Source organism: Peromyscus californicus, unplaced genomic scaffold, assembly GCF_007827085.1.
Source record: "Peromyscus californicus insignis strain IS unplaced genomic scaffold, ASM782708v3 Scaffold_23__1_contigs__length_62951481, whole genome shotgun sequence".
NCBI classification, from domain to species: domain Eukaryota; kingdom Metazoa; phylum Chordata; class Mammalia; order Rodentia; family Cricetidae; genus Peromyscus; species Peromyscus californicus.
In genome coordinates this window covers 14,228,659-14,241,984 of record NW_026294534.1, presented here as the reverse complement: position 1 = coordinate 14,241,984, position 13,326 = coordinate 14,228,659, and positions in this window count along the sequence as shown.

The following is a 13,326-nucleotide window of genomic DNA, read 5'->3' as shown; positions in this document are numbered from 1 at the left end:
AGTTCTCTTGTGGCCAATACTGACCTGAAGCTTGGACTCTATCTGGGCTAGGTGGAGCTGCTGAGCACAATGCCTTTGTCTCCAAGGTGTTGAAGATAGTTCTGGGCACAGAGAGCCTGTCCTCAACCCACAGGGTGTAATATCTGTCTCATTCAGCAGATTTAGACATAGCAAGTGCCTGTCCATCAAGATATCTCTGGCTCTCTAGTCCTTGCACACTTGGGAGTTTGCCAAATGGGGACAACAGGCAGGCAGACCCCACAGGGTCACCATGACACTAAACCCATAACAAATAATGTCAGGAGAAGATTCTTACTCTAGCAAGTGAAGAGTGGAATGGAGCATGAAGCAAAAGAGAGCTATTGGACAAGAAATAAGGAATTGATCTAGAGGAAATGATCTCAAGTGAAAGCCCAGGAGGAACACAGAGCATGTGTAGCACCCTGGGGGAACTGAAGATATGATACCAGAATGGAGGGTACAGCAGGGGAAGCTCATACAGAGTTACCTGAGCTGCTCTTGGTTGGGGGCTAGCTCTTGAGCTTCCAGTCAGTGTGAGATAGTGTCTCAAGCACATCAATCCCAGAAAAACACAAGCACTGAGACTATACAGTAGGTGTTGCCATGAATAGCTGTAAGACAGAAGCCAGGATGGAGAATCTGTGAGAGGGTTTCTAATTCTTGGTATCCTAGGTGGATACTGAGTTGAAGGTTCAGTGTAGGGGCAGGAAATGGTGTAATCTTGGAGGGAAAAGTGCATGCCACACAGCAATAGTTTGGAAGGGGAAGACTACAGATTGTCCTATCTCTCAACGTTCTTAAGATCACAAGGTGGGGCCGGAGGGGGGAGAACAGGGGAATCCGTGGCTGATATGTAGAACTGAATTGTATTGCAAAATAAAAATAAATAAATAAAAGATCACAAGGTGGATATGGGTGTGCACAGTGTCTGTCTGGCACACTGATGAGGTAGGTCGATTGCTACTTGGGTTTGTGGATTGTTATTTAACCCCAGGTAGTATGAAAAACCCCATGTTCTTGAAACAAAACAAAACTCTGCATAGGCATCTTTTCTAGGACTATTTTATTGCTGACATGGATAATGTCATACTATATTGTGGTGATACTGTGTTCCCCAAAATATTATGCACCCTAATAAACTTATCTGGGTTCAGAGAACAGAACAGCCACTAGATATAGAGGACAAAAAATGGTGGCACACACACCTTTAATCCTATTACTTGGAGGGCAGAGATCCATCTAGATATGTGTGAGTTTAAAGCCACACTGGAAACAGCCAGGCATTGTGACTCATGCGTTTAATCCCAGGAAGTGAGCCTTTAATCCCAGGAAGTGATGGCAGGAAGCAGAAAGGTATATAAGGAGTGAGGACCAGGAACTAGAGCTGGTTAAGCTTTTAGGCTTTTGAGCAGCAGTTCAGCTGAGATCCATTTGGATGAGGACTCAGAGCCTTCCAGTCTGAGGAAACGGGATCAGCTGAGGAACTGTCAAGGTGAGGTGGCTGTGGCTTGTTCTGCTTCTCTGTTCTTCCAGCATTCACTCCAATACCTGGCTCTGGGTTTGTTATTATTAATAAGAACTTTTAAGATTCATGCTACACTATGTGACAACTAAAACATAGTTCTGAACATTGTGGTTATTGAGCAGAGTCCAGAGTCCATGCTGAGGGGAAGCTAGTTGCTTGGAGATGTCAATCCAGCCATGAGAGGTGTGTTTGGTGTTGCTGCCATTTGGAAGCGAACCTGACAGGTTCCAGTCTTCTCCCTAGTTCATTCTTGGGAAGTATGTACTGGTCCACTGGGATTGTTTTGACTCCTGAAGGGTCCATCACGTAGTTATGGGGAAGTATCTAGGCAGTCTGAATAGGTAGGTGGCATCTTCTTACTAGGTGGTTGCTCACTCTCCATCATTGTCCTCTGAAGTGGAGGAGATCTGAAAGTCCTCATAGAGGACACTGCATGGGTGCTGGGAGTGTGCTCCATCCTCTTTCTCCTGAGAGGCAGGAGTCTCAGAAGAATGTGTCTGCTTCTCCATGAGAAGACCCTGGCCTACTGTCACAAACCTGGAAGTCCAGAAATCACCATGGAGCTGGTAAATATCCTTCTCAGAGACTGGCCTGAATATGTGTAGCCAATGGCTCCTGGAACTCAGGACAAGGTCTGCCTGAGAGCACCTCGGCCTTTCAGTTGTAGCTCATCAGCTTGGGCACCTGGGCTCCAACTTTCTCGCTCCTTTCAGGTGCCTCGTTTTGACCAAGCCCTTTTGCAGTGGCCTGGGACAGACTCTCTGGGTGGAATCCTTTGAAATAATCCTCGAATTGCTCTCCTCTGGTGTTTCCCAGTAAGTGACCTTTGGTTTCTTTGGGGGATTCTGCCTAGGCTGTGTGGAGTCTCCGCATGGTTTCTTGCCTGGGACCCATAATCTTACACTGGGGATCTCGCTAACCTTGTGAAAGGCAGAATGCTGGCTGGGCTTTGTTTTCCCATTGGTCCCCTGTTCTTTGGACTCTGTATGGAACACTTGACTCGCTCCATTTCCTTTGTGGACAGCAATGGGTTGTTACTGCGAGGTACCCTTTTGCTTTTGATTGGGTGGGTCTTTTGATTGGGTGGGTCTTTTGATTGGGTGGGTCTTTTGATGATTGGGTGGGTCTTTTGATGATTGGGTGGGTCTTTTGATTGGGTGGGTCTTCTGATGATTGGGTGGGTCTTTTGATTGGGTGGGTCTTTTGATTGGGTGGGTCTTTTGATGATTGGGTGGGTCTTTTGGTTGGGTGGGTCTTTTGATTGGGTGGGTCTTTTGAGGCTGCCTGTCTGCCCTCTTTCCTCAGCACTGGCTTTTTGACACCAGTGACAACCATGTTCTGACCTTTCTCCTGCCTGGAAGTTAAGATGCAGGAGCTAGCATAGTTTTCCATGGTTGGTTTTCCAGGGTACATCTGTCTCGCCAAAGACTTTTGGCAGGTGGCCCAGTAGTCTGAATTCGGTCTGGCACTGGCCTTTTGTAAAGGTTCCTGGCAATGAAGACTTGCATCTTTGGGTATTGTCTAGAAGACGAACATAGGGGATGGTCAGGATGATTTTGTCTGCATGGAAAGGCAGTGAAGGCTTTCAAAACAACACCAGGAGCTCAGAGGATTAGCACTCTAGTAAAGCATTTGTAAGGGGCCACACTCACGGGAAGTCTCTCAGGTTGTAATGGCCCACATTAGTTATCCTAAATCTGCAGGATGGATGGCCTGGGCAGGGAGAGTTGTAGGGTTGCAGCCTCCCTGCAAAGTTTAGGTCAACCTCACTTTGATGACTCAAAAGTTGATGCATGTGTGTATGTGTTTTCTGTCAAAATGTATAGAAAACAAAATAGTGATGTGTGGATAGAAAGATACAGATAGGATGAAGGGTAGGATCCTCCTGTGGCCACCTGGAAACAATTAACTTCAGATTACCATGTATCTAACAGTGTATGGAGAATTCTAATCATCTCAAGCCAGATGTGAAGTAGGGGAAAGGGCATTTCTAGATGCCCTGCCTTGTCTGACTCTCACAATGGTCTTTGGGGTCAACTCTGTAGCCAACAGATTGGTATGGAAGTAATTGATATATATATATATATATGTGTGTGTGTGTGTGTGTGTGTGTGTGTGTGTGTGTGTGTGTGTATGTATGTGTGTGTGTGCCACTTAGGATCCTCTCATCAAAATCTTCATTCTAGTAGCAGCAGAGAAAAGCTGTCCCAAATGGCAAGAACTAAATCTGTAGACAGACTGGAAGGTCGCTAACAGAAAGCTAACAGGGCTGGCCATGTTTGTCATGGGACCTCAGAAAGAAGGCTGAGCTTAAGTCTAAGATCCAAGGTCATTCTCAAGGTCAAGCAAGGAAGAGCCTATTCATCCTACCATGGGGAGAACCTCACAGCAGAGGCTCACTCATCAAAACCCAAGGCAATCTGATATCTGAAAGTGACCAAATGAACCTTTGCTGCAACTGAGTCATGAAATCTGACAGGCACAGAGGACATGAGGTAAGCAAAGAGGCCACATGCCAGAAAAAGAGAAAAGGGTACAGGACACAGGGAAAACGACTTTCAGGGACAGGATCACTACTTTTTTTTGTTTTTTTTGTTTTTTAAGACAGGGTTTCTCTGTGTAGCTTTGCGCCTTTCCTGGAACTCACTTGGTAGCCCAGGCTGGCCTCAAACTCACAGAGATCTGCCTGACTCTGCCTCCCGAGTGCTGGGATTAAAGGCGTGCGCCACCACCGCCCGGCAGGATCACTACTTTTACTCACAGCCAGGTTGATGTCTTGGTCCCTCCTTGGAGTATCCATGGGAAACTTCTGAAAGGGATCCTTCCTCTGCAGCTCATCACAGCTATGGGACAGACGTACAGGAACACATCAGCTTTTGCCTCCAATGGGCAGACTCCTTTGTAGGTATCTGGCCCTTCTGTATGTGTTTAAGGATGGGGATTTGAGATATAGTATCCGGATAAGCTTTGCTGCACCTGGAACCTTCCCTCTTGCCAGCCCCTTACCCTTGCCCTTGCCCATCACTCATCTCTGTTTTGTCACTTGGCTGAGTTTCTTGTCTCTCTCAGTCTGGCTTCTGGTCCCTGGGTTCTGGAGAGCCTGGGCCCTGTGAGGATCCTGGTTCTCTTTCTCCTCCCGGGCTTCCAGAGGCTGTGGCATTAGGAGCCCAGAGCCACACCTGATGGGGCACCTCCTGCTCCTTGATCTGTGGCCAAAGGCCCCACAGTCTCTGCATTTCACCTGTGAGTGACAAAGGAGATATCAGTGAGTCCCAAAAGGGATCCGGGGACCTCTCCACCCTCAGGCCCTGTCAAGGTCCAAATGCCCTTCCATGTCCTCTCTCCAGAGAGGACACACACCACAGAGTGGCTTTCAACACCAAACACTGGTTTCTTTGAACCTGCAGTGGTCAAGCATCCTTGAGAGCTGCAGGGGGGATGATAGTGAGCCCTCTATCAGCCAGAGGACCACTCCTGTGCAAGAGGAGCTCAGCTATTTTAGTCTCTCTTTAGTTAGGTCCCTGAGCCTGCCTGTGACTGCAGTTGGAAATACCATTCAGGCCATACCAATCAGACTATTGATGCTACTGGGTGCCAAAATATAGACAAATAAAATATAAATAAAGAAAAACTAACCAATCAATCAATCAATGAAACAGAGGAAATATAAACTAATATAAGATAAACCAACAAAGTAGAAACCAAGTCTTAATTCATCTAAGTGTGTAGCTCTGGGACAGCCTCTAAATTGTCTACCCTTGCCCTTGGCTTTTGTTTCCTGTTTGGGACCTATGTTTTTTGTTAAATGATGTATGTCAAGCCAGAATTTGGTGTCTGTGCTTCAAAGCTCACCCTCAGATAGGCTCAGTGACTTTCCTGGATGGGATAGGGACCACCCGGCACATACTCTGCCAGGCTGCTAATAATACCTTTCTCTGGCCTTAAAGCCACATCTGAGAAGTCTTCTCTGGTGAATTCCCCAGAGTACAAAGATTCTGTCCCGAAGCCCAAGGTCATGTCTCACCTAGCCCCAGTGGTTGCTGACACATATTGGCCTCCACTTACCCTAGGGTTCTCCTCCTCCGGTGGGGGAACCTTCAGAGCCATGGGCCCTCTTGGCTTCCTCTGGGCTCTCTGAGCTGGAATGGCTCTTGGGCTCCGAATCAGCATGTGTGTCTCCTGACTCATGGCTGAGTGTGAGTCAGTCATCCGGAGCTGTTGGCTTGGGCTCTCACCCACGGAGCTGCTTCCCTGCTCCCCTCCTGTGTTATTTCTCTTCCAATCTTCATGTTTCTTGCACTCTTGTCCCACACGTGGCCTAGAAGTGTCAGCTGCTTTGTGTTCTGGCCTACATCTCTCCCATCTCTTTCCCTTGGCTTTCATCTCTATATTCTCTGGTTTCCGCAACTCCTCTCCAATGGTTGCTCCAATGGGTATTCTGGGCCCAGTTGTTCCTTGGACAGAAAGGTTTGTCACTGTTTCCAATGTGTCCCTCACACTGCACTTCACCAATCCCTTGCCCCAACCTTTATTTTAACCTTGTTTCCAAATTCCTCTTCCAGAACCCAACAAGCCCTCATCCCAGCCTCTCGTTCTTTCTTTCCATACAGTTTCTTATGCTCCTGAGATAAACTAAGTTTACATCTGCTGGCTCCTCCCCCAGGGTCTACTCTGACTGTCTCATTTTCCTTCTGGTCATCCACTCCAAGGCCACATGACTATCATCTCCTTTCCCTCAGTGGTAGACTTTGATTTCCGTCGCTGTACACACTGCCTACACTGAATGCTCCACAGGTTACCTATTCTGATGTCTGATTCTTTGCAGCCTTGGTACCTCTATAGATTCCCAGACTCTCCTCTTCCAAATATGACATTGCTGTTGTAAACAAGAGCACACAGCAGTTGTGGATACATGCTCAGATCAGATCTTCTTAATGGAGTTTTTGACACCAGGGAAAAGACTATATGGTCACTGTGTCAGGGTTACTGGGAACCCATCTTCCAGGAATAAATGGCTGTTGGGTACCAAGATGGATCTGACATAAAATGAAGCTTCTTTAGCCTTAACATTCTCCACTGGCTCTAGGTCATAAGAGTCAAATGATTGAATCACAATTTTGTAGAGATTAAAGTTGATAGTTTAATTAAGCCTTTCAATCAGATTACAGCCCTCTCTTGAATAACTCTTTGCATCTCTCTAAAGTTGACAGGTTTTTGTATTACTGAAGGAGCCTAGAGGCCAGCATGAGCTCTGGGTATGCTAATAGGCATCATGGACAACCACTTGCTTCCTTTGACAGTGATAGAGAAATGGCTCCTTTGGTAAAGGAGAACTGTTCTTTTTCTTTGGACCTAAAATTCCAGCCTCTTGTTAAAGATAAGGGATGATGTAGTCTCTTTTGTAACTGCTTCTCAGCTGACATAGGATGTTATTGTCAGGTCCAGGAAGGCTTGAATGCTAGTCAAAGGCCGGGAGGGGCGGGGTGCATTTGGTGTATTGTACAGGTTCTGTTGGACCATCTGAGGCTAGTGAATTACAGGTAACTTTGGAGCAGTCTGGAATGCTGGTCCAAAACTGGGCTCAAGCTGGTAGGAAACTTTGCCAGAAGCATTGGGTTTACCTTGGCTTCAGGTCCAGGACTAGTTAGTTTTGAAGGACCTTGAGGTTGGTGTTTTTGGAGCAGTTTACAGTCTTTAGTTGATTGGAAATCTGCGGGGACTAGGAGTCAAAGTTAAAGTTTAGGAATTTAAGGGGAAATTTCACATTTTGAACTTTTAGGTCAATTATCCTGATAATTTTGTGTGGGGAGGAGTCCCAGGACCAGGAGAGAGAGAGAGAGAGAGAGAGAGAGAGAGAGAGAGAGAGAGAGAGAGAGAGAGAGAGAGAGAGAGAGAGAGAGAGATACCATCCACAGGAATAGGCAGTGGAAACTTGGGCTGTACTTTTCTGGAGTCCATTTGACCCGTGAAAGGTTGATCCAAGTCTTATGATTCCCTCACTTCCATGTACTTATGTGAGTTTTTTGGTTTACAGAAGGAGATAAAAGTTTTATATATATTAGCAATACTACTGTTTGTGATCTGTACTAAAATCCACATGTAGAAAAAGCAGCTAACAGGTATCTGTAAGACATCAGGAATAGACTCATGCCTTTGAGTCCTAGAAAAAGCTATGGATTTGGGTTAAAAATAATAAATATTTTTTCCTCTGTCCAGAGAGATGGGTATATACAGTTTGGACAGAGATGTTTTAGCCTAATGAGAAGCACCTTTACGTCTCTCTTTAGCAGACAACCAAAGGAAATTTAAAATCTTGAGCTTGTGACTGAATAGTAAGCAGTCAGCTCTACCAGCTTATCAGACTCATTTATCAATGTTAAAAGTCTCAGCTTTTGAAATCTTAGTATGGCAATAGCACAGAAGAGGGAAAGAAATTTGAAATATTTTCCATTTTTATATACCCTTAATCATTTTCTTATATCTTTACAATTTGTATTAATATATATTAAATCATTTCTAGACCCTCAAAACTTAAGCTTTCATATACTCAGAATTTTATACACTTTAGAACACATTCTTAGACCCTCATAACTTGCCAAGACTTTAAGTGGTTTTCTTTTTATCTAATCATTTGTCAGAGACATGAGTAGTTATTACTGAGACAGTCCTTGGAAAGAACGTTCTTTTAAATAAGGTAAGAAGAAAAAGTTACATTTGAAACCTGTTTATTCTTTAATATGAAGCCTGATAGCAAGACAAACCTGTCAGCCTTTCACAGCAGGAGACCTAGTAGCTCTAGAAAAACAAGGCCTGATTTTTACGTATGAAATGAACTAACAAGGTGGCAGCAGCCTTGGAAGGAGGAGCTGGGTGCCAGCTGCTGCCAAGTTGACAAAGTTAGCCAGTCTAGTTATCAGTGCCATCAGAGATATAAGAAGGATAAATTATAGCTGAAAGTATAATCCAAATGGCCTTTGTATCAGTTAAAATGGCAGAGACTTGCCCATTACCTAGATGGTCACCCCACATCATTCCTGTGATGTTGATGGCTTCCTTGGGGGCAGAGGTCCCAGGGCAGCCTCAGTGTTCAGCCACCAGGTCCAGAAGACCTGAGAGGCTTTTCTGTGCAGAAGGAACTTGGACTACTGACTTTACTTTGTTTAGGCGTAGTGGGGCACTCAACTCTCCAGTGTCCTGCTTGTCTACAGTTTGGGCAGGGTCCTGGTGGCAGGCGAGACATTTGGGGCAGTTTTGCCCAATGGATAGTGTTACCATACTCCAGGTAGAGTCGATATGTCACAACATCTTCTTTGGAGACCTTGGGGTCACCACTAAGAAATGGTGTCTTGGTCTGTCTGTCATAGTAACCTTTCTTCATTAAGCATTTTAAATAGTATATTCAGCAGTTCTCTGACAAGTTTGAGGACCATCATCTATTAAGTATATCTGAGCTAAACAAACTTTACTTGTTTTTAGTTACTTGCTTTAAGCTTAACCTTGAAAACATATACAGGAGGCTAAAGAAAAACTTGTCCCTGAAAATAAATTACACTTATACTTAGCATGATTATAAGCATCGTTCTGAGCACATTAAAGAATTTGATCATTTGTAAGATGATTGAACATTAATTGCATAATTGTCCTTAATAGTTTATAAGAAGCTAGCAGCTTTAATAAGATTAGTATTTTACAGTTTTATCCCTGTAAGTTTTAACCTTAAATATTATAATTTTTGAATTGAAGCTCTCAGTATCAAAATAAAATTTTAGATCATAAATGTAGCCCATAGAAAGACTGGGAGTTTTATAAAACCATAAATATAGCCCCCAAAAAGATTATAAATTTTATTTATTTTTATTTTATAGTATGCCATTACAGAATATTGTAATTTCTTATATTACTCAGTTTATCCAGATAGCTAAAGCTTGACCAAGTTAGCAAAGACAAATGGGCTAGATGTATGTCTTTAAATCAGTTGTTGTAGATCTGAGTAGACTTTAGGAATTTACAAACCTTATTCATCAAATATGTTTTATTTATTAAACACATGTTATTTTTATTTAAAAATTTCAGAACAAAAATCATCATCTGAAAGTCTATCTTAATTCACAATATCATGAGGACCTGTGATTGTCTCCTTAGTCTACCTAGGAGATAAACAGATGTGATTTCAAGTTACATATAAGCACGCAACAGCAAATTAAGTTTACCCATGTGCAGATTTTTAGTTATTAACCTTTTTGTTACAAGTTTCAAGCTAATGTTTTTGAATTTTATAGTTTCGTCTGCCACCACACCTCCAATGGTCTTAGAGACCCCAAGAGAAAGTTTACATTTTAGCAAGAGTTTTGAACATTAACGATCTTGAATGGGAGAACAACTTTTATAAACAAGAACCAAGCAAGGGGGGGAGTACCTTTTTTAAAAAAATTGAAATAACATGAGACATAACAGTGACAAATTAATTTGTCTTTGTTATAAGAGATTTGTTCCTAAGGGTGTTAGACAATGTCTGGAGTTCTTACCCAGTATATAGAACAGCGTTTCCATCGTTGCCTAGGTGGACCCCATCTTATTCTTGTTTTTATCCTATAAACCTAGTTTCTCCGGAAAACCTTTAGACTTCATGCAATTAAGACCTAATTGCATACAACCAGATAGAAGCTGTGTCTGGATTCTTCGGTGAAGGTCAATTAACCTTGCTTATTTCCTTCTTTTGCAGAACATTAACTTTTAACAAGTCCAGCTCTGATTATTTTAAGCAAGCATATCTAGAGTTATTATTGAGAGATTTTAGACAGAAGATTTTATTTTATAATCAGTTTGTGTGTGTCTGCAGATGGAGGCAGACAACTTGAAAAGCTTGATAAGTATTCCTTATCTTATGAAGTCCTTAAGTTGTAGAATAATGTAAGTATCTATAACCTGGAGGACATTAAACAGAAAACGATAATAAAACAAACAAACAAAAAACAGACATCCACAGGAACTCAGAAAATGCTGGCATTAGGTTTTGTTTTCTTTACTGATTTTTGTTTTTGTAGGGTTTTAGCCATATCCAATTAGTTTACAAATCTTAAGGTACATAAAGTTTATATTTTAGATTTTTTTTTTTAAAAGCACAAGTGTTCTTTCTTGGGCTGTTTTGTTTTTTCTCTTTGTCCTAGAGTCGGATGGCCTTCTGACCCAGGACAGAAATTTTGGAGGAAATTTCTAAACAATCATGCTTGGGTCGGAAGAGGGAGGCCGTACCACCCCAACTCCAGAGCCAACTTTTTAATCAAGTGGAACACCATAAAACGATATTTCGATATTAACCATACCCAAAAGACACCTAATCCCTGCAAAACTGAATCCAGTTATCAGAGCGAGAGACAGAGCAAGCAGAGTACAAAGAAGGCTTAGAGATAAAAAGTTCTGGCCGGGCGGTGGTGGCGCACGCCTTTAATCCCAGCACTCGGGAGGCAGAGCCAGGCGGATCTCTGTGAGTTCGAGGCCAGCCTGGGCTACCAAGTGAGTTCCAGGAAAGGCGCAAAGCTACACAGAGAAACCCTGTCTCGAAAAACCAAAAAAAAAAAAAAAAAAGTTCTGGGTGCAGGCCAGCTGCAGCAGCACAGAGAACCGCCCGGCGGTGGAACGAGGCGGGGATCGCGTGGTGGGGGGGACTTATGGTGCCCACCAGGGACGCCACATCTCCCCCGCCCAGCGGTGAGGGAGTGGCCACAGTCAGAGCTCCATGCTCAGAGACAGGAGCTGGCTGGCAGACAGGACAACCTAGAAAAACGACATCCTTCAGAAGCAGAGTGAAGGAAAAGGTTCTCAAACAGAAGGGCGTAGAGAAGTACTTGATGGACCAATGGTACTTAAACAGCAGGTTCCTGCAAGCCAATGAGAGGGACAGAGAGAGAGCAGGCTTCAGTGTGGAGCTAGCTTAGAGGCAACCGGGAGCACGGAAATCCTGAAAATGTTGCATGCAGCTTAGGGGAAGTTTGGCTGTGCTCAGTTCGATTCCCGTCTCTGCAACAAAACTTAAAAACAGAAATCCAACAGACAACGGAGAACAACAGAAAAAGACAGTGCATGATCAGAAAAAGACAAAAAATAAACCAGACAAACTCAGACATACGGGGGGCCACTTTCACTCCTGCACCAAAACAAGGACAGTAGAGCATCCCCTCCTTTCTCAATAAACTCTTTCTTTGAAGGCATTGCTAACTATCCTGCGTTTTTGTCCCTCACTGTCTGGACAGACATATCTTAACGGGCGAGTAACACACACGGGGGAAATGACAGAACACTGGGATCCATGATAGTGAAAGTCCTTTTGAGCCATTTGAGTGAAAAGAGGGTGGGAGTGGCATACCCAAAAAAGCAGCTTGCCTTTAAGTCGTGTTACTGAATGACCGTTCCACTAGAGGGCGCCATTGCCTGACTTTTGAGCTTGGCTTTTTTCTCATCACTAAGAATCTTGTAAAGTTGTGTTTTTCAGAATCTACATTTCATATGTTTTCTTTTCCTGCAGTAACTTTCTCTTCATTGACCTCTATTTTTCTTCTTGTCTTTTCCCACTTTCCAGTGCAGTGTTTGGACTTGACCGCAAAATCTCATCTCTCCAGAGAGAGACTCGGGTTCACTGGCCCCCATATCTATCTATTGCTGATGATCCAGGAAAAGGTCCTCTTTAATGCATTTTAACAAGTGTCAGAGAAAAGTTTTTTGACAAAAATGAAAGCTTATAAAAAGATCTCAACACTCAAAAAAAAAAAAAAAACAAAAAACAAAAAACCCTGGGTTACAGCCTGAAAGAGGTCAAGAGAATTGTGTATCATAAAATGGAAATATTAATAGAAAGATAGAATATAAACTATAAAATGGAATGAAATAAAATTTGGGAGCTAAGAATTTGAACATTTGAAATGTAAACTACCCTAGAGGATTCTGATATCAAAATGGAGCTGCCAAAATGTGAAGAAAAAATTCAAATGGTATTATCAGGTTGAGTTTTGTAAACGACTCTTGCTCCGTGAAATTGGGCCTATCGTCACAGACTCAATGAGTGACACCACCAAATTTAAAGTTTTACAAAGCTATTGTTTTAAATATAGGCCAAACAAGCTTGATTTTTGGCCTTGTAGAGCCTGTCTGCTATGATAGTATGGAAAACGGCATCCCACTTACTAGCCATCCACAAACACACAGATAGACAGACAGACAGACAGACAGACAGACACACACACACACACACACACACACACACACACACACACCCCACAGACGCAGAGTTTCTTTGCTTCATAGTTTCTTGGTCCCAAGAGTACTCAGTTGGCTGCTTACAAACACCCCCCAGAAGCTCCCTCTTCAATTCTCCTCCAGGTGGTAGTCCACGGCCCTGATCCTGGGAGGCAACATTCTGGGAGCAACTTTCACTCACAATGTAAGAAGTTCTTCCCTGTGGCCACAGCATCTTCCCTGATGAGCTTCCAAAACCCTTCAGCTAACATTTCATCCTCAGCAGGTGTGAGGGCAGTACATGGGAGAAGATCTACTGTTTGTCATCTATGTGAAATGAGTCTTCAGTGATTCCTTTACAGCATCATCGCACACATGCCTGGGTACATATCCCTGTGGGATGGGATGTGAGCTAAGAAAGGAGCATGGTAATGACTGTGTAATTCCCCATGATGGACAATCTCTAAGCCCGGGAGACACCAGGATCGAGCACTTCCCTCCTGGGGACCAATCAGAATAGAGGTTGTGACAGGTAGTTAACCACAGATAAG